A 23,941-nucleotide genomic window follows, 5' to 3' on the forward strand; every position below is an offset into this window, starting at 1 on the left:
CCTGGAGGCCAGCATGAGCTTTGATGTGTTATTAGACACCACAAGAAGCCATATGTCCCTTCTGCCAGTGGTAAGAGAAATGACTCCTTTTGGTAGATGGGAACCAATTTCACAAATTCCTAAGGAACACTGGCTTTTATCTAACCAGAAATCCTCCTATAATCCAGGTTGTTCTCAGCTCTGGGTATCTGGACAGCCTTTGGGGATTTGGAGAACTGGCATTTCCTTGGAACCTGACAGTGGGTGTTGTACAATATCTGGCTATCCTTTTGTAAGAGACCCACTGTAAGATTTGAGTGCTCATATTTGTTTCTGGAAAAGTGAAATTGTGAATGTATACAGGTTCTGGAAGAGTGCCCATAGGACCGAGAGGGAAGGAAAGCAAAGGAAAGCCCACCAAGGCACAAAGGAAGGAAAGCAAAGCACACTGGAAATGGAGTAGTGGTTAGTGTCAAATTTTCTGTGGATGCTGTGTGCATCCAGTCTACACAGAACAGTTTTTAGCAGTTCATTAGGGATGAGTAGTAAGTACCCATTTAGGGCATTTTCCTTTCCCATTCTAGAAGGCAGAGTGGCTCTATTTCAAGTAGATTTTAATAAGGCTATAATGTTAGCAATATGTTTAAGGAATGTGAACACATTACTAACTTACCAGTGACACCTCATTAAAATCAATAATTAGAAATTGTTTAGTGTCCAAACTTGGGTCATTTACAAATACAGCCTTGGCATTATCAATACCCTATGTGCTTCATCCTTGGGAGAAGGAGCAGTGCCCTGACTTCTTTTCCTGTTGCTATGATACACTACCCTAACAGGAGCAACTTAATAGGAAAAAGCTTCTTGGCTCACAATCTCAAGATGAAGTCCACTGTTGCAGGGGAATCAAAATGGCAGGAAATTGAAGCAATTGGTCATGTTACATCCACAGTCGAGAGCAATGAACTCACGTGTGCTCTCTCAGCTCTCTCCTTTTCATTCAGGTCAGGGCCTAGCCCATGGAATGGTGTCACCTACACTCAGGATGGTTCATCACCTCTCAATTAGCCCGATGAAGAAAATCCCTCACAGGCCAACCTAATCCAGACAGTTCCTCACTGAGATTCCCCTCCCAGGCAATGTGTTGAGTCGCCACATAAAAGTGGCCATCATCAAGACCCACTTCCTAGGTGCCTGGAAGTCAGTCTTCCACTAGCAGCCTTCAGGTGAAGATGTAGAACTCTCGGCTCTTCCCGCACCATGCCTGCCTGGATGCTGCCATGCTCCCACCTTAATGATACTGGACTGAACCTCTGAACCTGTAAGCCAGCCCCAATTAAATGTTGTTCTCTATAAGAAAAAAGAAGTGGCCATTATCAGTGGGATTCTCATGGGTATTTTTTTAATCAAAATACAGACATAGACATGGAGCTGGACCCGAGGCTGCATCTTTCCATGATGAAGGCGTTGAGAGTGATAACTGTCAGTCCAGCCTCATCATAAATCCCAGCATAATGATGTTGTTTATTAAGTTGTTGTGCCTATGTGCTTCCCCTTGCTTCTCACTGAAGCTTGCTTTGGGTTTTATAGGCGCAAAAGAGCCATAAGCATAAATAGTTTATACCTAATTTTATTTTATTCCTAGTTACAAGATAATAAAAATAATTCTCCTTATTCCTATCAATTCTGGTTCACACACACACACACACACACACACACCTCACAGTGCTTTAAGTTTACAATTTTACATCTTAGCTAGAGTTGACTGCATATGTGACCTGTTACTGGTGGTCTCTGCCTTGACTGTTGTTTCCAGGTTCTTGGTGTCTTAGTCAAAGAATTTACAAAGGTCATACTAAGTAGTTAACTAGCAGAGGATTTATTCAGGAGCAAAGAGAAAGTGCCATGTGGATACACTGCAAGGGAGCAGCTGGTCCCAAAAGATATGCTTAGAAACAGCTGGTCACCACCCTGGCTTTCTTCAGTAGGTCCAGAAAGAGTTGGTTACTAGGGGTAGGTTGTATGTGGTTTTCTATTTTGATTGACAGGCTTGAGTTACATAAGCCTTTGTTCACTATGCACATCCTTTCTCTTAACACATCTGATTTTTTAAATTTTTAATTATTTATTTTACATGTGTGAATGCTTTACCTGTATGTATGTCTGTGCCCCACATACATGCCTGGTGCCTGTGAAGGCCAGAAGAGGGTAACTGACCTCCCTGAAACTGGAGCTACAGGTGGTTTTGAGCTACCATGTGGGTGCTAGGAATCAGAGGACTGGGGTCCTCTGGAAGAGCAGCCAGTGCCTTTAACTGCTGAGCCATCTCTCCGCCCCCTTGCATCTGATTTGAACTGTGCCTATACTTCTGTATGCACAGTTGAAAGATGGCAGATAGGAGTTTTCCCCTAAAATGTTGCTCTGGTGGCCCAAGTTTCCTTCTTGTACGTGTACCTAAAACCAACCCTGGCTGTATCCACACATCCTTCCAGTGCCAACATTTGTTCCAGAATATGTCTGCTTACAAAAATGGGAGTTGCTGAAAAGTTTCTAGATGTTCCCAGGGCTTGTTGGGGTATAATAACCACTTTATTTGGAGAGGAGGAAGCATAATCCAGGTTTAATCCAGGTGGGCATCTCTAGTACCAAATGACTTTATGGGGAAAAGCCTGTGTGTATAGTGCAAAGCAAGTGAAGTCCAGGCAGGATTGCTAAAATATCCCTATGTTTTCCTGCCTCAGGCCACAGGCTGAAGGTCGGACCCACCTGATGGTGCTAGCTGAACATTAAGCCATGCTGGAGACCATCACATACACAGTGTCCAGGCTCTGCCCTGCTCTACAAGAGGTTAGAAACAGGAACTTGGAGGGCAAGACCCGTCTTGTCACTAGTGACAGAGGCTGATTTGTCACTCAGGGGCTATAGAATCTGGCCCAAGTCATTTGCCAGCATCCCTGCTCTCTTCTACCTGTGCCTTCCAGCCCTAGTTCCTTACTCTGGGTCCTGGGTACCCCTGTGTTTCTCAGTCTGCATGACCACAACTCAGGCAGAAGATGAAGCCACCAACACAATTTGGGTCAGATCTGGTGACTCTTCTGCTCTGGAAACTGTCTTCCTTAGACACTTAACTTTGAAGACCTCCATTTCCTTGATGGAAACTAGAGAGATTATTCCTACCCCTCTTCAATGCTGTGACATCAAGGTGTGCAATGTCACCAAGCATGGCATGCCTCTTGATCCCCTAATCATGTTTCCTAAATGGCTTACAACACCAAACCTGTGAGGTGTGTGTGTGTGTGTGTGTGTGTGTGTGTGTGTGTGTGTGCTGTGAGGTGTGTGTGCATTTGTGTGTGTGTATGCACACATGAACCAGCCAGGTGTGTAAGCAAATGTATGTATGTGTAGGCCAGAGCTAAATGTTGAGTGTCTTCCTCTTTTAAAATTGCTGTCGATAGAGTTTAAATTGAGATACGATGGAGGAGTTGGTACCTGGATCTCGCCAAGTCCTTCTGGCTTCTTCCTCACTTGACTGAGCTTCAGCACAGTCCGAGATGGCTGGCAGTAAAGGAGTCCAGAAAGGCCAAGTCAAAGGTGGTTTCCTGTTCACAGCAAGCCGGCTTGCAGTTCTCTGTGGTGGTATATTCATCAACACCCAAAATCTCGGACAACCAGCCACAGATGTGTGGGCGCAACCACTGCTGTGTTCAGTGCAGCCACCCTGGAGTACCTCCCGGCAGGAGTACTTGAGTTGGCAGGAAATGCATCAAACATCTTAAAGTTAAAACATATCACCCCTGTCACTTGCAACTTGATATTTATGGAAATGAAGAATTGGACTCTCTGATTAGGGATACAATTTCAGGGTGTCATCCCATACATCCACAAATTGCTGATTGGCAAGAAAGGCCAGCAGAAGACTAAGGATGCCTGGATTCCTTGTTATCTCAGGACTCTAAATATTCTTAACAGCTGTCCGATGTTGGTGATTCCAGTGGACTGCATCTCTGTGAAAAATACAATTTTGCCTTTTTGTAATTTTATTTGAGCAAATTGAAGGCTTAATTATCCTTCCAACCAACCAAATTTCTGCATTTGAGTCTTAACCATATTTAAGTGTTCCTGTGGCTTTCAAAGAGGCTATTGATTCTGAAGTGGTGGGTTTTGATGAGTTGACTATTTAAAAAAAAAACTGTTTGGCTTATTAATTATGATGCAGAAGTTATAATAACAAACATTTGGGTTCATGCAGACATTATTTCCACTCTGGTGGATAAACTCAATAAGGTCATATTCCCCCTGAAAATAAAATATTGCTGTCATAAATACCACAATCAAAACTAACTTAAGAAGGAAATGGTTTATTTCATCTTTCAACTCCCAGGTCAGACACATTCCACCTCTGAGGGAAATAAGAGCAGGAACCTGGAGGCAGGAACTAAAAGCAGAGGCTGTGAAGGAGTGCTGCTTACTGTCTTACTCCCCATGGCTTGCTCAGCTTGCTTTCATATACAACCCAGGATGCCTTGCCCTGGAGTGGCATTATCACAGTGGGCTGCAGTGCACACCAGTCACTAACCAAGAAAATGCCCACACAGACTTGCCTACAGCACAGTCTCACTGACGCATTTTCTCCAATGGGAATTCCTTTTTCCAAATAATCCTAGCTTGTATCAAGTTGACACACTTCACTCTTCAACTAAAAAATAAGAATTTGAGACAAGGCCTCTCACTGAGCCTGGAACTCATTGATTCTGGTAGGCTATCAGGCCAGCAAGCCCCAGGGATTCCCCTGCCCCTGCACTCACCCTCTCAAAGCAAGCCCACTACCAACACAGCCAGCTCCCTTGCCTTTCCATTCCTTGCAGGTCTCAGGAGGAGCTTCTTCACTACAAAGGGAAATGCATTTCTTGTTTGTTTGTTTGTTTTATATTTAAGATCGGCCTATACTCTGATTTCTGCTGATTTTTTAAGGTCTCCTAACTTGAAAATAAGGACCAGAGGCAAGAGACAGAAGCCTTTCTCCCATTTCTGAACACTGTAGAAGCCCTGATTTAAATCCCAGTATCATTGACCATCAGAGCTGCTGCCTATATGAACATTCTGGGCTGTTACCCCAATCTTTCCAGAAGCTTTCCCTCATGAATCATCCTGTCCCCCCACACCTTTCTTCGCCTCTCTGATGCTGCCCCTCTTGCCCAGAGTCAGCAGAGGGTTGGTGTAACCAAGATAGTCCTTCCTCTCCCACATTTCAATACAGAATACCCCTTGCTCTGTGCACAGGGGTGTGCTTCCCACTGCTCCCTCAGCCTTCTGGTGGCAGCTGTAAGAACCCATCCCAGGTCCTGCTCACTTTTCTGCAAAGCTGTTTGCTTCAGAGATGTGTTAGTCTCCAATGTTTGAATAAAATTTTGAATAAAATGTTTAATAAAATCAAGGTATTTGTTTATTTATTTATCTATTATTCTCATGTATATAGGCCTGAGTGAGTTTATGCATATTATCTGTGTGTGGTGGAGCCCATGAAGGCCTGAGGAAGGCATTGAATCACCTGAGACTGGAGTTACAGGCAGCAGTAAGCCACCCATGATGTGGGTGTTGGAAACAGAACCCACATCCTCTTCAAGAATAATAAGAACTCTCACCCACTGAGCCATCTCTCTCTCTCTCTCTCTCTCTCTCTCTCTCTCTCTCTCTCTCTCTCTGTGTGTGTGTGTGTGTGTGTGTGTGTCTGTCTGTCTCTCTCTCTCTCTCTCTCTCTCTGTGTCTGTCTCTCTCTCTCTCTCTCTCTCTCTCTCTCTTCTTTCCTTCCTCCCCTTCCTTCTTCCTTTCCTTTCTTTCTTTTCCTCTCCTTTCTTTTCTTTGGCAGGGTCTCATGTAGCCCAGACTTGCCTTGGAGTCACTACGTTAATAGAGGTTGATTTTGAACTTCTGATGTTCATGCACTAAAACATCTGGTTTATACAGTACTGAGGATTAAACACAGAGCTTCATGCATGCTAGATCTCAGCCCTCTAAAGTCTGTCTTGAACAGAGGAATAGAGGGAGCTTCTCTGAGAGACTTGGACTGACAGGCAAAAACAAAGAGCTCTTGACTGCCCCTGTTGCTCCCAAGCACTGGGCAGAGATGAGAAGCCCCCTTTGGGTGTTAGGGAAGATGTTGTACATTGCAGAGCTGTGGAGACATGAGTTTCTGCACTGGCTTTGGCTAGCCAAAATTAAACATTCATTTTTTATTTTTAACTTTAATAAGGTGTGAATAATTACTTCAAACACACACATCTGGCCTGCTTGTTTACCCATGTGAAGCTAATCAAAGGGAAGCTGATGCCAGAAACTGGGGCGGGAAGGTTTAATAGAGAGTGTTTGCCCGATCCTCCTCCAGCAAGATCAGCCTCAGAAGAGGGAAGGCGGTCCTGCTCTCCGACTTTCCCAGTGATGAGAGGACCCTTGAACTCTGGGAAGAAGGCAGCTCCCCAGCCTTAACTCCTGAATCCTGGATCCCAAGAAACCCCAGGTAGTGTTTCTGATGGTCAGGGGTCAGGGTTAAGATTGGAGTCACTTGTTACAGGTTCTTGCCCTCTTATCCAAAGACCTGAATGAATTCATATAGATTTGCAAAATTAGCAAGAGGATTTTATTCAAAGCAAAGCAATAATATAGATTCAAATGCATAAAACTGTCAAGGTCATCAGTAGACCACATAAATGGGTCACAAGCCAGAGTCTCTTTTATGGAATCTAAAAGAATGAGGAGATAGTTATAAGGTGGGTGGTTCTCTGTTTTGATTGAGTTTTCTTCTACTGCACGTGTCCTTCCCTCTAATGCATTTGACTTTTATCATGACACAGGCCCAATTGTGACTAGGCTTAAGAGGGCAGATATAGAGTTCACTTAGGGACAGTTGCCTTACTGCACATGCCCCCCAAACCAAGGCAGACCAGCCCTCCTGTCATTCTCATGGGCATACTTGAACGTACTTGAATAGCAACTTTCTGATTTCGAGTGCTATTAGGCACAGGTAAAAGTGTATACTCTTGTTCAAAGAGGAGTGTTCATATGGGGTCTGTGAAGGTTCTGAGTTTGCTAGGCACATACTGGTAAAGAAGCTAGGCTGCCAAATGCATCATTATGGGGGGGGGGGGGCGGCGGGTGAGGTATATAACCAAATTTAATCAACCTCAAGCCCCCAATCTATCTCCTATGTTTGTCTAACTCAGTACTCAGTGCCCTACAGGTGATTCAGAAGGGACTTCCTATATAGACAAGGGTTCACACAACCTGAGAGACTGGACACCCTTCTCCCAGGCAGAGAATTCCTACTGCCTGGCCAGGACCCCTGAAGACATAGAAGACTAGGAAGCCTGAGATGTCACACCCTACTTTGCCCCCAGCTGTGTTCAGAACTTTTAATTCAAAGGTTAGTTCTGCTGAGCTATGATGATATAGTATTTGATTGTTAAGAGTTGCCACAGCAAAATGTCCAAAGGGTGGCTTCAGCTACAAAAAGCGCATTTCTCATAATCCTGAGGGCTAGGAGTCCAAGGTAATAGTGTCCCCAGAGTTGGTTCCCCCTGGCCTCTCACCATCTTCTCCCTGTGGACCACCCCCCCATCACCCCTCTGTTTATGTCTGCCCTAATTGGCTCTCATAAATTCCAGTTGGGCTGGGGATGTGGCTCCATTGGTAGAATGCTTGCATTCTAGCATGCAGGAATCCCTGCATGTGATCCCTAGTATTAAATAAAGCAGAGATCATGCCAGCCTGGGCTACCCCAGAGACCCTGTGTAAAAACATGACAACAAAACGGTCATGCCAGGCATGGTGGTGTACATCTAATCCCAGCACTTGGAAGACAGAGGCAGGAGAATTGCTCTGATTCTAGGCCTGCCTGAGCCAAGCCATGCCAATCATATTGGATTCGACCCCACCCTAATGTTCTCACTCCAACTTAATTACCTCTTCAAAAACATCTTATTTTAACATATATATATTTTGGAGGGATACAATTTAACCTATAACAAACAGATAATGGGATGGTTAATAATTTCTTTGTGTGTGTGTGTGTGTGTGTGTGTGTGTGTGTGTGCACCTGTGTGTAAGGCCATACGGCAACCTCTGATTTCATTCCTCAGGACCTATCTACCTCATTTTTTGAGATAGGGTCCATCACTGGGATGTAGGGTGAGCTGATTAGATTAAGCTGACCAACCAGTGACCCTGACAATAGTCTCTGCTTCGCCATCTCTGGGACTATACTTGAATACTGCCATGCCCAGCCTTTTAGATGGCTGATGAGCTTTGAACTCAGAGCCACATATTTGCAAGCAAGCACTGAGCCACCTCCCCAGTCCATGTTAAATAATTTGATTTTTAAATGGCATTTATTTATCTGGGTGAGCAAGTCTCACGGTGTACAAGTTGAGTCCCAGCTGTGTCTCTCCCTCCACCGTGTGGATCCTGGAGACAAAACTCAGGTTGTCAGGGTTGGTATCAAGGCCTTTACCCTCTGAGTCATCTCTGTGTTTCTGGCTGGGGGCATAGTCAGGTGGAAAGGAGGTAAGAAAGGGTAATGGAGGGGAGTGTGATCAAAATAATATACATACATGTGAAATTTTCATAATGAAACTTCCTAAAATAGCTGGGTATGGTGGCACACACCTTTAATCCCAGCATCTAGCATTAGCACCTTGCTTCTAATGCTACACATATAGAAAACTGAGTAGCCCATGATAATTCTCCTCTTGACTATGATGCCCAGTTGTTTGGCCAAACACAAGTGCAGGTATTTCCCGTGGAAAGATTTGTCAGGTGAGATTCACACTGAAGTCAGTAGAGTTTTTGCCTGCAATGGTGCTGCTGCTGCGTGTGATAATGGTGGTGGTGCTGAACTCAAACTCACTATGTAGCTATTGGAGACCTTGAGCTCATGATCCTCATTGCTCCACTTCTTAGACACCAGCACTCAGTTTAAAACCTGGCAAGGCCATTCATGTTATTACCTCCATACAGTGATAAGGAAAGGACCACTGAGGCTTCCTGGATGTCAGCCTAGGGCCAAGTTCAGAGAGAGACCCTGGCTCAAAGGAGTAAGGCGGGAAGTGATAGATCAGGACTCCTGCAGCCCCTCTGGTCTATCACACGCACACATAGGCACATGCACCACACACAGCACACAGAATGGCGGCACAGTCATTGGGCAGTTTTCTTTCTTGACTTAGATTAAGAAAGGTTAATGGGCTAGTCCTCCCACTAAGTGCCAGTGGTGCTGGTGGGCTGGTCTCTTTCTTCCTCACACTGCACACTGAAATACTAGCAAAGTGGATCATCAACAGTAATTATGGATTTCCTGGGGCTGTGATTTCACAGTTCTCATTTTCAGAAAGTCTCATAGTTTTGCTCTATTTGTGTGAGAGCATGTTTATAGTAACAACCAAGTAATAAAAACCATCTTCGAAAGCTTTCCTTGTTCTTTGATTTAACTGCGGGGATGTTTCTCCCAGCAGACAACTAGGGTTTTAAAGGTTCGAGCAACTTGGGTGAATTTTCTGTTCCCTGTGGTGCTAGATGACTTCGTAGTCCCCTTTAGTGGCCCCCCATAGTGCCTCATAGAATACTGATGGACACAGCTCCCTGCCGCTCTTGTTCCTTAATGTGGCTAAAGGATATGCTATTAGAAATGGAGCTGGATTCCCTATGCCAACTACTCTACTTCTATGAGTTCAGCACATGGACAGACACACACACAGATACACAGAATCACACAAATACAGACAGACAGACAGATACACACACACACACACATACACACCATGATCTTAAACTAGGATCATGTACATCAACTATTAAAGTGAATGTAAACTGAGCCTGTAGTCCCAGCATTTGAGAAGCTGAAGCAGAAGAATCTCTGGTGTAAGGCCAGCCTCATAACACAATGCAACCCTTGTCTCACACAAATAAGTGAATTGAATTTAAATCTATTAATAATTAGGAAGATATTTCCTCCCTGAGTAACTAAAAGGACCTCTAGGGCTTCCTGAATGTCAGCCTAGGTCCAGGTTCAGGTAGGTAGTGGGTGTTGAGAAGAGGAGGCATTTTCCTCAGTGGTGGGGCCACTGGTCTGTACCTAGCAGGCTCCTGTGTCTAACCTCTCACCCATGGTCATGTAAGCAAGCCTTATTAAATTCAGTAGGTCATCAGAAAAAAAGCTGGGAAACTGGCAAGGAAGAAGAGATCGATGCAAGTGGAAAGGAGATAAGAAAGGATGATGGAAGTGAGTGTGATCAAAGTAATATATATACATGTTCATAAATGTATATGTCATTTGATAATGAAACTCGCTATTATATCTGGGCAGGGTAGCACACAGCTTTAATCCTAGCTCTTGGGAAGCAGAGGCAGGTGGATCTTTGTGAATTCAAGACCACCCTGCTCTACATAGAGAGTTCCAGGATAGCCAGTGCTACATAGCAAGACCCTATCTTAAAATCAAAGAAAAAGAAAAAGAGGAAGGAAAAAAAGTTAAAGAAAGTCACCACCCATTACATATAGTTGATACATACTGATGAACATTTTAAGTATATATGAAACACTGGGCATGATGTGTCATGGCTGTTATCCCAGCACTTGGAAAGCTGAGGCAGAAAGACTGTTGCTATATCGGAGTCTCAGGACAGCAGAGAGACGGAGAGAGACCTTGTCTCAAAACACAAATGGGGGTCAGAAGGAAAGGAGCAAGATGGTCCATAGGTAGAGATGCCTACTGCGCAGCTACTACCATAGCACATGCACATGTATGAACATATATATACATATACCATGCACATGTATGAACATATATACACATTCACTAAGTAAAAATGTAATGAAAAAAAAGTGTTGATTTTTAAAGGGACTATGGTAAGACGGTTTAAATGACAAAGCACTTGTCACCAAACCTGGCAACCTGAGTTCCATCCCTGGGATCCATCTTGTAGGAGCAAACATTCTCCTGTAAGTTGTCCCATGACCTACACATGCGCACGCACACATACACAAATATAAATATAATTTAAAACAATTTAAATACACATAAAGTTGGAAGTTGAATTGTGGAATTACAGTTTCTGAAATGACTTTTCAAATTAACCATCCTCTATCATCATGGTAATCAGTACCATCTGCATAAAATGTGCCACAGACCAGTACAGATATGACATTTAAATTACTTTCTTTACTTTTTGTTTGAGAGAGAAAGACAGAGACAAAGAGAGAGGGGTGTATGGGTGCCTGTGCCACAGACAACTAGATAGAATAATCGGTTCTCTCCTTATTGCTTTCATGGGCTCCAGAGATCAAACTCAAGTCACCAGGTTTGTACAGCAAACGCCTTTACGCACTGAGCTATCTCACCTGCTCCATGTATAACACTTTAAGCCCTTTAATACACTAAACACCTACTCTATGCCTACCTTAGTGAAATCAGATCGTGCCAAGGCTGTTTGACATGACCAAAGGCCATAAACATGAAGTCACAACGAAAGCCATTGAGACAGCAACACGCCAGTTCCCAGAGTCGAGTTAGACACTTGTGTGTTTAAAACTCAACTCTGCCAGGTGTGGTGTGTACACCCTTAATACAAGTGGATCTCCATGGTTTTAAGGTTAGTCTGATCTACATAGTGAGTTCCAGACCAGCCAGGGCACCATGGTAAGACACTAAGGAGGAAAAAAAAAAAAAAAAAACTAGCTCTGCCCCATAGGTTTTTTTTCATCTATTTATTTATTCACTTTAAATCACTTACTTTTTTTAACCTTACTGTTCTGATCTTCCTGTGACATGGATGTAAGATCAGTCCTACCTAAAAGACAATACGAGACTGTCTTAGTTAGGGTTTCTATTGCTATGAAGAGATACCAGGACCAAGCCCACTCTTATAAAGGCAAATATTTCATTGGGTCTGGCTTACAGTTTCAGAGGTTTAGTCCATTATCATCGTAGCAGGAAGCATGGCAGCATTCAGGCAGACTTAGTGCTAGAGAAGGAGCTAAGAGGTCTACATCCCCAACCAAAGGCAGCTAGAAGACTATCTTCTAGGCAGCTAGAAGGAGGGTCTCAAAGCCTACCCCCAGCCCCACCCCCACTCCCATCCCCACCTCTGAGCTAGAGAGATGGCTCAGCGGTTAAGAGCACTAACTGCTCTTCCAAAGGTCCTGAGTTCAAATCCCAGCAACCACATGGTGGCTCACAACTATCCATAATGAGATCTGACACTATCTTCTGGAGTGTCTGAAGACAGCTACAGTGTTCTTACATATAATAAAATAAATAAATCTTTAAAAAAAAAACCCACCCCCACAGTGACACACTTCCAACAAGGCCACACCCACTCCAAAGAGACCATGCCTACTCTAACAAGACCATGCCTACTCTATCCAGGCCACACCTCCCCCAACAAGGCTACACCTTGTTGCCACTCCCTGGACCAAGCATATTCAAACCACTACATTGACTAAATGAAATAATGGGGGTGGCAAGACACATCCACCACAAATCATCTTTAGCTGCAAACAATGCCTAAGCTCTCATTTTTTCTTAAGCAAAGAAAGTTTCAGTGTTGGACAGCAGCTGACACTAAGAGCAAGGTTGAGACCTTGCTCTTGGCGCCTTCTCTCTGTGGCCCTAGCACTGTCATGTCTGTAGTTCAGCTACCACTTTCCATATCCTGGTAGGATGTAGGTGGAGCTAGTGAGGAAAGTCTAGAGCAGTGGTTCTCAACCTGGAAGTCACAACCCCTTTGGCAGGCCTCCAAAAATATGTACATTTTGATTCATAACAGAAGCAAATTACCGTTATGAAGTAGTGACAAAAATAACTTTACGGTTGGGAGTCACCACAAGACGAGGAACTGTATTAAAGGGCTGCAGAGTTAGGAAGTGGTTGAGAACCACTGGGCTAAAAGATACCTCACAAGTGCACCCAGCACCTCAGAAAACCTTCCCAGAAGCCCCTCAATTCTCTGTGGCCTCAGTGTCTCCTCAGGCTCTGCCCCATGCCTCCTAGCCCACAACTACACCAAAGGCTTCTCTCTACCTTCAGGACTGCACACCACCAAACATAACAGGTATTTTTCACTCCTGGTCTTTTTCAACTTCACACACATGCACACGCATGTCAGAAGTCCCCTCTGTGGTCTCTGTAGACTCAGCCACACCCCAGCCCCATGTCCACCCTCAAGATGATGATGCTTGTGTGGTCTGGATGTAAAATGGGCCCCTGGGCTCTGTGTTTAAACACTTGGTCTCCTGCTGTGAGCACTGTTCTAGAACCTTTGAGAGGTAGGGCCTACCTGATAGAGACATGGGTGGAGGTTGGGGCCTTAAGGTTATAGCCACCTGAGTTTCCTGCCCCACTGAGATGTGAGCAGCTACATACTCCCAATGCCATAGGTAAATAGGCCCCATCTCGATGCTTTCCCTATCATGGCGGACTCTTGGAGTGATAAGCCAAAATAAAACCTTGTTCCTTTCAGCTGCTTGGTCAAAGATTGTACCACAGCAATAGGACATACTGCCCAGTCTTCCCTCCAAGCCCAGAGATTTTCCGTGAGCTCTACGCCAAACCATGCCTGAATACACAGCTCCTGGATGAACTGTGGCAAAGACCTCTCAAACTCAATATATCCACAGAGTGTTTGTGAATTCCTCTATGCCACACTCACTGCTACCGTCATCTCCACCACCAACCTCACAGCCTGGTCCGAAGCCCTGAGGTAATCCCTGGGAATTATCTTTGACTACTTCCTCTCTGTCTTCCTATGTCCAGGGCAATGGGTCCTGGAGATTTTGTTCTTGTTTTTGGGTTTTTGTTTGTTTGTTTGTTTTTCAATGGGTTTCTCTATATATCCCTGGCTATCCTAGAACTCACTATATAGACCAGGCTGGCCCTAAACTCACAGAGTTTCAGCTGTGTCTGCCTCCCAGGTGCTGGGATTAGATTATGCATCACCACCATCCAGCTGAGATTTTTTTTTCCCTCTTGAACACCCATCTCCAATCTGTTTACTTTTCTCTGTCCTGTTCCCAACACAAAATCATACATACATCATGATGATGATGATATTAATAATGTGATGGTCTAAGTGAAAATGGCCCCAGTAGACTCACAGGGAGTGGTACCATCAGAAGGTGTAACCTTATTAGAGTAGGTGTGGCCTCTTTGGAGGAGGAGTGCCAATAGGGTTGGGCTTTGAGGTCTCAGATGTTCAAGCCACTCTTCGTGCTGTCTGCCAATCTAGATATAGAACTTGAAGCTACCTCCCCAGAACCCTGTCTGCCTGCATGCCACCATGCTTCCTACCATGATGCTAATGGATTAAACTTCTGAACTGTAAGTGCCCATTTAAATGTTTTCTTTTATAAGAGTTGCTGTGGTCATGGTGTCTCTTCACAGCGGTAGAAACCCTAAGACAATACATTAAAGTTTTATTGTTGTTGTTCTGTTCTTGTTATTCTTGTTCTTGTTTTCAGTTAAGACTCTGCTAGCTCCTCCATGAATCAGAGACCTCCATTTGCTCTTAGGTGAGCATCAAAATGAATACTGATGTGCCACATTCTGCTCTTTCACAACTTCCTGGAAACATTCCCAGTTCGTATTCCCTTGCCCTTAGCCTATCTGCACCCTTTCTCCTCTCTGCCTCTTCAGCCATGACTGCCACGTTCCTTCAGAATATTATGTGAACTTTTTTTTTTTTTTTTTTGGTTTTTCGAGACAGGGTTTCTCTGTATAGCCCTGGCTGTCCTGGAACTCACTTTGTAGACCAGGCTGGCCTCGAACTCAGAAATCCGCCTGCCTCTGCCTCCTGAGTGCTGGGATTAAAGGCGTGCGCCACCACGCCCGGCTTATGTGAACTTTTAATTCTAAGATCTTATTCCAGATGGCTGCCTCGATGGGAATCGTTCAGAAGCTGTCAATGTCTCAGCCAGTAAATCTGAGGCCCAGCAATGGACTTGGAGTCAGTGGCGCCTGACAGCCACTCAGTGGTTGAGGAAGAAAGGAAGCAGGGGTCTCCACTGGGACATGATGAATGCTCCTGGTCCTATGGAAGTTGCTGGAGTGAGAAGCAATCAGTCATCAATGTTTCTGGCTGCAGTCTGGTCAAAGTTAAGGTCAGCTAAAGAAAGAGCACTTCACAGTGCGAACAAAACTCAACCAGACAGACAATGCATATGTCTTTATCTAGTGTCTTCTACATGTCCACAGCTGTGCTAGAATTATGTACAATGAATGACTCTAAGATGCCTGGTCCCAAAATTATAACAACCTTGTGGATGACAAAGAAAATGCCACAGGATGCCACCTGAATCCATCTGTCTGGAGTAAGTTTTCCACCATTATCGGTAGGCCTGCATTGTACCAACACCCTAATGCATTCCCACATAGATTCCTGACTACTTATTGTGGCATTCACTTTATGTGTATGTTGTATACATGTGTTCATGGAGGGGCATGTTCAGAGGGTATGTGCACATATGTGTACATGTATGTGTGGAGGCCAGAAGTTGACATCATGCATTTTCATCAGTCACTCACTGTATTAGTTTGGGTTTCCATTGCTGTGAAGAGACACTATGACCACAGCAACTCTTATGCCACTCACTCTGGTCAAGTCAGTTTGACAAGCCAAGAGGCTTGAAAGCTACCCACAAGGCAAAAGAGTTTCACAGAAACCTGCTCCTGGAGTCTGGCGTTCTCTCTAACCCATACATTAATTTTCCATTCCCGCGTTAGTCTAGTGGATGGATGCATGTGCTCTCTTTTAGTATTATCCTATTATAAGTGCCTTTTAAGATTGAATTCTGGCATAGCTAAAGCCAGTGCTCCAACAGTCCTAGAACGTCCTTGAGCAAGACCATGGGCTTGAAATTCAGTAAGAATATTGCTATTCAGTGACATTCAGAATAGCCTCTGGTATTACACTATCACTTAGAATAAAAGCCAAGTCGCACCCATATACAGGAATTTACAATGGTTTAGGAAGCAGATCGGGCTATGGTTTTAGAGTATTGCATTATTCATGAGATGGTTAGCTAGAACAGAACTCCCTAGTTAGAACCATGACTTGGGTGTGAAAGCCCTTGCCCTAGGAGTGAAAAGACCTCACACCTGGCTTCTAAGACTATAGCTGACCTTAGATAGGGCTAACTTTGTCTCAGTTAATTTTATTGCCCAGTTCCTTCCAGTCTTTGCGTTTCATTCCTCTGTTCTGTGTAAGAGTCATTTAGCATCCGGTAACCTCATTTGTACCTTGCGGGTATGTCACCCAACTTCCTTATTGTCTTCTGTATAAAAAAATCTGATGCCCGATTTGACAAAATACATTCAGATCCTACACAACCTCTCCTGTGTGTATCTGTCTGTCAATTCATCCGACGCTTTGCCCACCCGCAACTAGAGACCCGTTCCACGCAGACAAAGGGGCCCAGAGGGTCTGTGGCACTCTTATAAATGATAACACTTAATTGGGGCTGGCTTATACTTCAAAGGTTTAGTTCATTATCTCCATAGCAGGCAGCATGATAGCACACAGGCAAGCATGGAACTGGAGAGGTAACTGAGTGTTTTACATCTGGATCTACAGGCAGCAGGAAGGAAACATGAGCCATTGGGTCTGACTTGAGCTTCTCAAATCTCCAAGTACATCCCTAATAACACACTTCCTCCAATAAGGCCACACCTTCTCCTTCATGGCCACACTTATAATAGTGGCACTCCCTATGAGCCTATGGGAGCCATTTTTTATTCAAACCACCACTCTCCATCTCCTTTTTTGAGACAAGGTTTCTCCATGACCTCACAGAACCTGGAACTCACAGATTCAGCAAGGCTATCCAGCCAATGAGCTCCAGGGATCCCCCTGTCTCTCCTGCTCCACGCCCTTATCACTGGGTAACATAAAAAAGTACATTCTCCAAGATTTTCTGGGATACTGGAAGTCTGAACTGGGGTTCTGCTCGCTCATCAGGCATTCCAGCAAGCTGGCACCCCAGCTGCCAAACTTTCTTGTCTCATCCCTCTGAGACAGCACCCCAGAACTATCAAGAACATTCTGCCTTGCAGAACTTGAATTAAAAGGAAGCCCTCACTTCAGTCCACCCCTAACGCCAGGAAGTCAAAGGCCTTGGAGTGCTGACTGACTGTGGTCCTTTCTCCAGCCTCTGATCCTTGAATCCAAGGTTATTCTGAGCAGACCGTCCTGTGAACATTACCCTCATAACTTTAGGACCATTGACCAGAACAGTAACTGATGAGACCATTCCACGGGCAGATATACCTTTCCTTATGCCACTAGACACAGGCTTTATCCTGTTATTCATTCTCACCCCCATGGGTCAGAATTCGATTCTGCTGCTCCTGGATGACTGGACCACTTAGCCTCATTTGTATTGTTGGAAACAATGTCAGAATCCTGCCTCTCCAAGATTTAGTTTGTGTCACAAACTATTCCTGGACTCATTCGTTTCTGTCCTCATTCCAAGCCTTCTGAGCAAGCAAATGAGGGCTTTCACCCATCAGTGATTGAGTTACCTAACCAAACTGACCAGAAAAGATAGGAAGCGAGCAAACAACAGCCCAAAATTTGAATTCAGCAAAAGGAATTGTGCAGCAGGGAACAGTTTATCCATCTGAGAGAGCTGAAGGCAGACGTTAAGAAAATTAACTTAAGCATTTTTCATGCATCAGGTACTCCATGTTACCTAACAGAGGATTAGGATTCTGGATGGGCATTGTCTTTACAGACACCACAGGCTGACGGAACTCGGGAGCACCTTGTGTGCATGGATGCCTGACACATACCAGGAACCTGGTTGTCTGCATACCAGGTCATCTTGTCCTTGAACACCATTATGAAGCCCCACCCAAGGACAATGGTGTCCTGTAAAATCTGTCCCTTAGGGAAGGAAGTATATCACTTGGGACATTTAACAGAAGCAAGCAGACCTATATTGAATAGGCAGAATAAGAAAGAAAGCTTTTGGAAATACACAGAACCATTTGAGGACACAGTGCAGGGCTGAGCTGTCAAACTGAGAAAGATTGATATCAGACCCTCTAAGTATCTGGGGCTGGGAGTGATAGACAGTTCATTAGTGTCCCACTGGTGGGACAAACAGAAATCCCATATTTCCTCATCAAAACTCACCATTTGATTGAGCAGCCTAATCACATCAGATGCCCACCCCTTGTCAGATTTGGGTGGGGGCATTTTGAGTAACAGCTTTAAGAACCCAGCTTATATTGGGGGGGAAAAAAGGAGGTTTCATATGGCACCAATCCTACAACAAAATGCAATGGGACAAACACTGATCCGGGTTACCACATCTCACCAAATTTCATGCCACAGAGGAAAGCATGCGGTTGTGTATCATGTCACACACATCACAGACTAGCCAAAGGATATCTTCTCAGAGTCATTTTTCACAAAGTCACTTAAACTCCAAGAATCACTTTCCTCAACTATAAATGAAAAAGTGGAGCCTGGTAAGAGTTTTACAGCTAGAAGTGCCTCGGGCAAGAGTATCCCTCCCGGTATGAATATAGATTACAAGCCCAATGTAAAACTGGCTGAAAGGTTTGATTGCCAAGGATTTTGAAGGTCAGTGTGTCTATATGGTGGCTGAGGATGACGGGAGAAGCTGAACGGAGGTCATGATTCTTCTTTCAGTATGGTGGCACAGATTTCGGGGCTGAACAGCACCATGGACAGGAAGACACTCCTCGCAAACAAGAGCAAAGACAGACCTCTGAGGTAGAATTTTTCTTGTAATGAAGCTTGTAGTGGCCAAACTCCTCTCTGCAAACTGACAAGAAGATTTGCCCATCTCTAATCCAGATGTTAAGAGATTCCTCACAGGTATGTCAGTACGTGTTGATAATTCCAGCATTTGGGATCTAGGTTTGAGGCTAGCCTTGGCTACATGAGGCCAGCCTCAGCTACATGAGACCCAGACTCAAACAAAGAGAGTTCATTCAAAATAACAGGACAGCTTACTCTACTAGTAATATGCAGCTCAACCCATTACCCCACTTTTCCCACCAGCGTTCTTCAGTATGGAAACTGAGGCTTTCTCCATCTTGGAAGCCTTCTGTGGATACATCTTCAACACAGAACCCAGTCACTGCTCCAGACCCCCACCAACCCCTAAAGAAACTTTACAGTCATCTCTGGCCACACCACTGTACTGGCTAGTTTTGTGTCAACTTGACACAAGCTGGAGTTATCACAGAGAAAGGAGCTTCAGTTGAGGAGATGCCTCCATGAGATCCAACTGTAAGGCATTTTCTCAATTAGTGATCAAGGGGGAAAGGCCCCTTGTGGGTGGGACCATCTCTGGGCTGGTAGTCTTGGGTTCTATAAGGGAATAGGCTGAGCAAGCCAGGGGAGGCAAGCCAATAAAGAACATCCCTCCATGGCCTCTGCATCAGCTCCTGCTTCCTGCCCTGCTCGAGTTCCAGTCCTGACTTCCTTTGGTGATGAACAGCAGTATGGAAGTGTAAGCTGAATAAACCCTTTCCTCCCCAACTTGCTTCTTGGTCATGATGTTTGTGCAGGAATAGAAACCCTGACTAAGACAACCACTAAGACTCATCTGTCCACACTACTGAAATCCAGACACAGAGCATGACATGTGCCCACCGCATAGTAAGAGTTTAGCTAACCAGACTTTCATTATAATTACCTTCTGCCCCAGTGCTCACTAGCCCCAGTGTGCTGCTGACCAGCAGCCCTGTCAGGAAGGCTTGGCTCCTTAGACTTCATAGCATTGATGACAAAACCCTCCCTTCTGAGCTCTAAGCGATGGCCAGACGAAGATTAGAGGTAGAAAGGGAAGGTCTTTGGTTTTGATTTGGTTTTTGGGTTTTGGTTGTTTTGTTCTGTTTTGTTTTGAAGACAGGGTCTTTCTATATCAATCAGGCTGGTCTCAAGCTCACCAAGATCCTCCTGCCTCTGCCTCCCAACTGCTGGAAGTAAAGGCATGCGTCACCACACCTAGCTGTCTGACTCTGGTGGTGTAGTAATCATTAGCCTTTATCCTTCCCCACCATTTTGGGTTTTTTTAGAGAAGAAATCTTAGATCATCCAGCTGGCCTTGAATTTACTATGTAGCTGAGCTGGCCATAAACATCTGATCCTTCTGCTTTCAACTCTTCAGGACTGATGTAGGCCACAGACACACAGACAAACACCAAAAGGGAAAAATAAGTACAAGTAATGATTGGTGAATATGATTGAAATATATTATGTATATGCATGAAAATGTCATAGTAAAACCCATTATTATGTATAATTAACATATACTCATAACTTTTTAAATAATTGGTAGAAATATACACACACATATATATGTGTGTGTATATATATATATATCCTTAAAAATATATTCTTCTTTTTGCTAAATAGACCTTAGGAAGATATATTTCTCCCACTGATCATCTGCAAGAAAATTAGTCAAGTAGACAATGGATTGGAAAGAGCACTCTATGTTGCATGCATATTTATTGTTTATTAATGACCTCTCTTGATTGACTGGCTTCTGTTTTATTGGGTTTTCTCAGTGACACAATGTAAATTGACTTCTTAATCATTCACACTTGTAACTATTTGCATGTCCAGTGATGACTGCCCATAAGCCTGCTGGGCTATGCTGCAAGGAACAGTCTCCCTCCTCCAGATCTGGGTAACCTGAAAGCCTTGACTTGTTCTCTACTACTCCACTCCTTAATGACACCCATAGTCAAGAGACAACCTTCTCAGGCTTGACCATTATCCCTTTCTCAGTCTGAAAGTCATATTCACTCCTTGAATATCTGTGTCTACCTGGTCCCAGCTTACAGAGTTTTGCCCAGGAGGCTCATTCACAGCTTTGTAAGTAAAGCATTTTTTTTTTTTTTTTAGGTTTTTTGAGACAGGGTTTCTCTGTGTAGCCCTGGCTGTCCTGGAACTCACTCTGTAGACCAGGCTGGCCTCGAACTCAGAAATCTGCCTGCCTCTGCCTCCCAAGTGCTGGGATTAAAGGCGTGCGCCACCACCACCCAGCAAGTAAAGCATTTAACTGTCCACTGACACAAACACCACTGGCTCCCCAGAAACCACAAAAAAGTAGAAGGAGAGGACAGACTGTTACAAAGTTGTCTTCAGACATACTCAGACATGCCAGGACACACACACACACAAACAACGAATAAATTTCAAAATTAAAGCTAAAATTTACATGTTAGCCTTGTGCTGATGTTTGCTTACAACGCTTCGGTTCTAGTCATCCTCTGTAGAAGTACCTGGTCCCTTATGGGTGTGACTCTTTGTAGGTCAATTTTTTTTTAAAGAATTTCTTATATGAGTGATGAATTTGTTATTTCCTTTCCCTTCCCTTTCATCTCCTACCATGTCTTCCCACTCCCTCTCAAATTCATGACCCCCTTTTCTTTATTATTGTTTGACACACACACACACATATATATATATATGTATGTATACACATACACAGACACATATATACATATATATGTATACACATACACACATATACACATATATATACACATACACACATACATATATACATATGCACACATATATTTACGTATATATGTATACACATACACACATATATAGATCTCCTGCTGAATCCCTTTAGTGTTACTCCTATGTATGTCTTAGGGCTAACCACTTGGTATTGGATGACCAACTGGGGGCTTTGCTCTAGGGAAATCCGATTCTCTCAGCAGTCATTAATTGCCTGGAGCGCTTCATCTATGTTGGTGTGTCAACTAGTGGTGTCATTGTTCAGGTCTTCTTTAAGTAGCAATACTATTGTGATTTCATGGGTATTGCTTCCCAGCCATATGGAGAGGACACACTCTGACACTGAAGCACCTGGTCCTGTGGCTCTTACAAATTCTAGTATTCTTTCCCACAATGTTCCCTGTTGGGTGTTGGGGTTGTATGGTAGATATTTCAGCTGGGTATGGGAACGTCTTTGTATTTTTAGCACTTGGTGGACTTATGCCACGGCCTCTGTCTACTATAAACAGAAGCAACTTCTTTGATGAGGGATGCAGTGCTTTGAATAAGAATGGCCCCATTGGCGTGAAGAAGCTTCCCCACCGAAGCAGCTAGACAGGGCGGACAGTCTCAGCTCTCCCACGAGGAGTCACCAACACCCTCGCTCGGGTGCCAGGGCCACAATCACTCCTTGGAGACGTCCATAGCATCTTCCAGAGCCACACTCAGGGGAAGTAGGGCCACCGCACGCCAATCTGGAGTGATCGTGACATCAGGCTTGCGCGAGATTGGCAATTGGCTAAAGGCATGTGGCGGGACCAGCACTGGTCCTGTTAGGGGGGCGAGGCACCGTACCGCTTCCCAGCACCTCTAACTGGAATCTATGTTCTAGGTCAGATCAGATATTCTGTCACAATGCCCGAAATAAATACCAGCCATCTTGATGAGAAACAGGTTCAGCTTCTAGCAGAGATGTGTATTCTTATTTCTTTTTTCTTTTTTCTTTTTTTTTTTGTTTTTTGTTTTTTTGTTTTTGGTTTTGTTTGGTTGGGTTTTTTGGGGGCTTTTGGGGGGGCGGTGTTTGTTTGTTTGTTTGTTTTTCGAGACAGGGTTTCTCTGTGTAGCCCTGGCTGTCCTGGAACTCACTCTTTAAACCAGGCTGGCCTCGAACTCAGAAATCCACCTGCCTCTGCCTCCCAAGTACTGGGATTAAAGGCGTGCACCACCATCGGCCCAGCTGAGATGTGTATTCTTATTGATGAAAATGACAATAAAATTGGGGCTGACACTAAGAAAAAATTTCACCTGAATGAAAACATCAACAAAGAATTAATACATCGAGCTTTTAGTGTCTTCTTGTTTAATACTGAAAGTAAGCTCCTCTTACAGCAGAGATCAGATGGTCAAATTACCTCTCCAGGTTGTTTCACCAGAAATTGCGGTAGTCATCCATTGCGTAACCCAGGCGAGCTGGAAGAAGACAGTTATCTTAGTGTAAAACGAGCAGCACAGAGGCACTTAAAAGCCGTGTTGGGAATAGCCTTGGAAGAGGTTGATCTAAATGAAAGGAATTATCTAACAAGGCCCAATCTGATGGTATCTAGGCTGAACATGAAATTGATTACATCTTGTTTCTGAGCCGGGTGTGGTGGCGCACGCCTTTAATCCCAGCACTCGGGAGGCAGAGGCAGGCTGATTTCTGAGTTCGAGGCCAGCCTGGTCTACAAAGTGAGTTCCAGGACAGCCAAGGCTACACAGAGAAACCCTGTCTCGAAAAACAAGAGCAAAAACAAAAAAACAAACAAAAAAACAACAACAAAAAAAAAACATCTTGTTTCTGAGGAAGAATGTAACCTTGAGTCCCAACGAGATAAAAGCTATTGCTATGCATCAAAGAAAGAACTCAAAGAAATTATGAAGAAGGCAGCCAGTGGTGAAATTAAGTTAACTCCGTGGTTTAAGATTATTGCAGATATTTTCCTCTTTAAATGGTTGGATAACTGGAAACCATTTGAATCCATTTGTTGACCATGAAAAAATACATAGACTGTGAATGTGTAGACGATTTTAACTTTTTCTACCTAGTTAGAATGGTTTGGTTTGAAGTTGGGCTCCCTTATATGATACATAGGTATTTTACAACCAAAATTTGTTTTGAGAAAAGAAAAAAGAAAAACTCAGCTAACTTGCAATTTTGTATTTGCATCCCATATATATGCACTGATGTTTGTAAAAGACATTTAGGAGAGGTTATTGTGAAGTTATGCCATAAGTAAAACTTAATTTAGCCTATCCAAATACCTGACTATGACAAGATTGAAGAAATAACTAGAACTCATGTTTTACATTTTTGACAAATACTTTCAGAACACTTCGCCAATTGCCAAGTGCTTTTTATATCATTAGATTTTTATCATATGTCA

General features: G+C 43.9%; 1 pseudogene; it reads left to right on the top strand.

Moving 5' to 3' along the window:
* The first annotated feature begins 22,433 nt into the window (after positions 1-22,433).
* LOC110299431 (isopentenyl-diphosphate Delta-isomerase 1-like) lies at positions 22,434-23,571 on the top strand (annotated as a pseudogene).
* Positions 23,572-23,941: the final 370 nt, after the last annotated feature.

This window comes from Mus caroli, unplaced genomic scaffold, assembly GCF_978045245.1.
Source record: "Mus caroli unplaced genomic scaffold, Mus_caroli_1 scaffold_8, whole genome shotgun sequence".
In the NCBI taxonomy this organism is placed as follows: domain Eukaryota; kingdom Metazoa; phylum Chordata; class Mammalia; order Rodentia; family Muridae; genus Mus; species Mus caroli.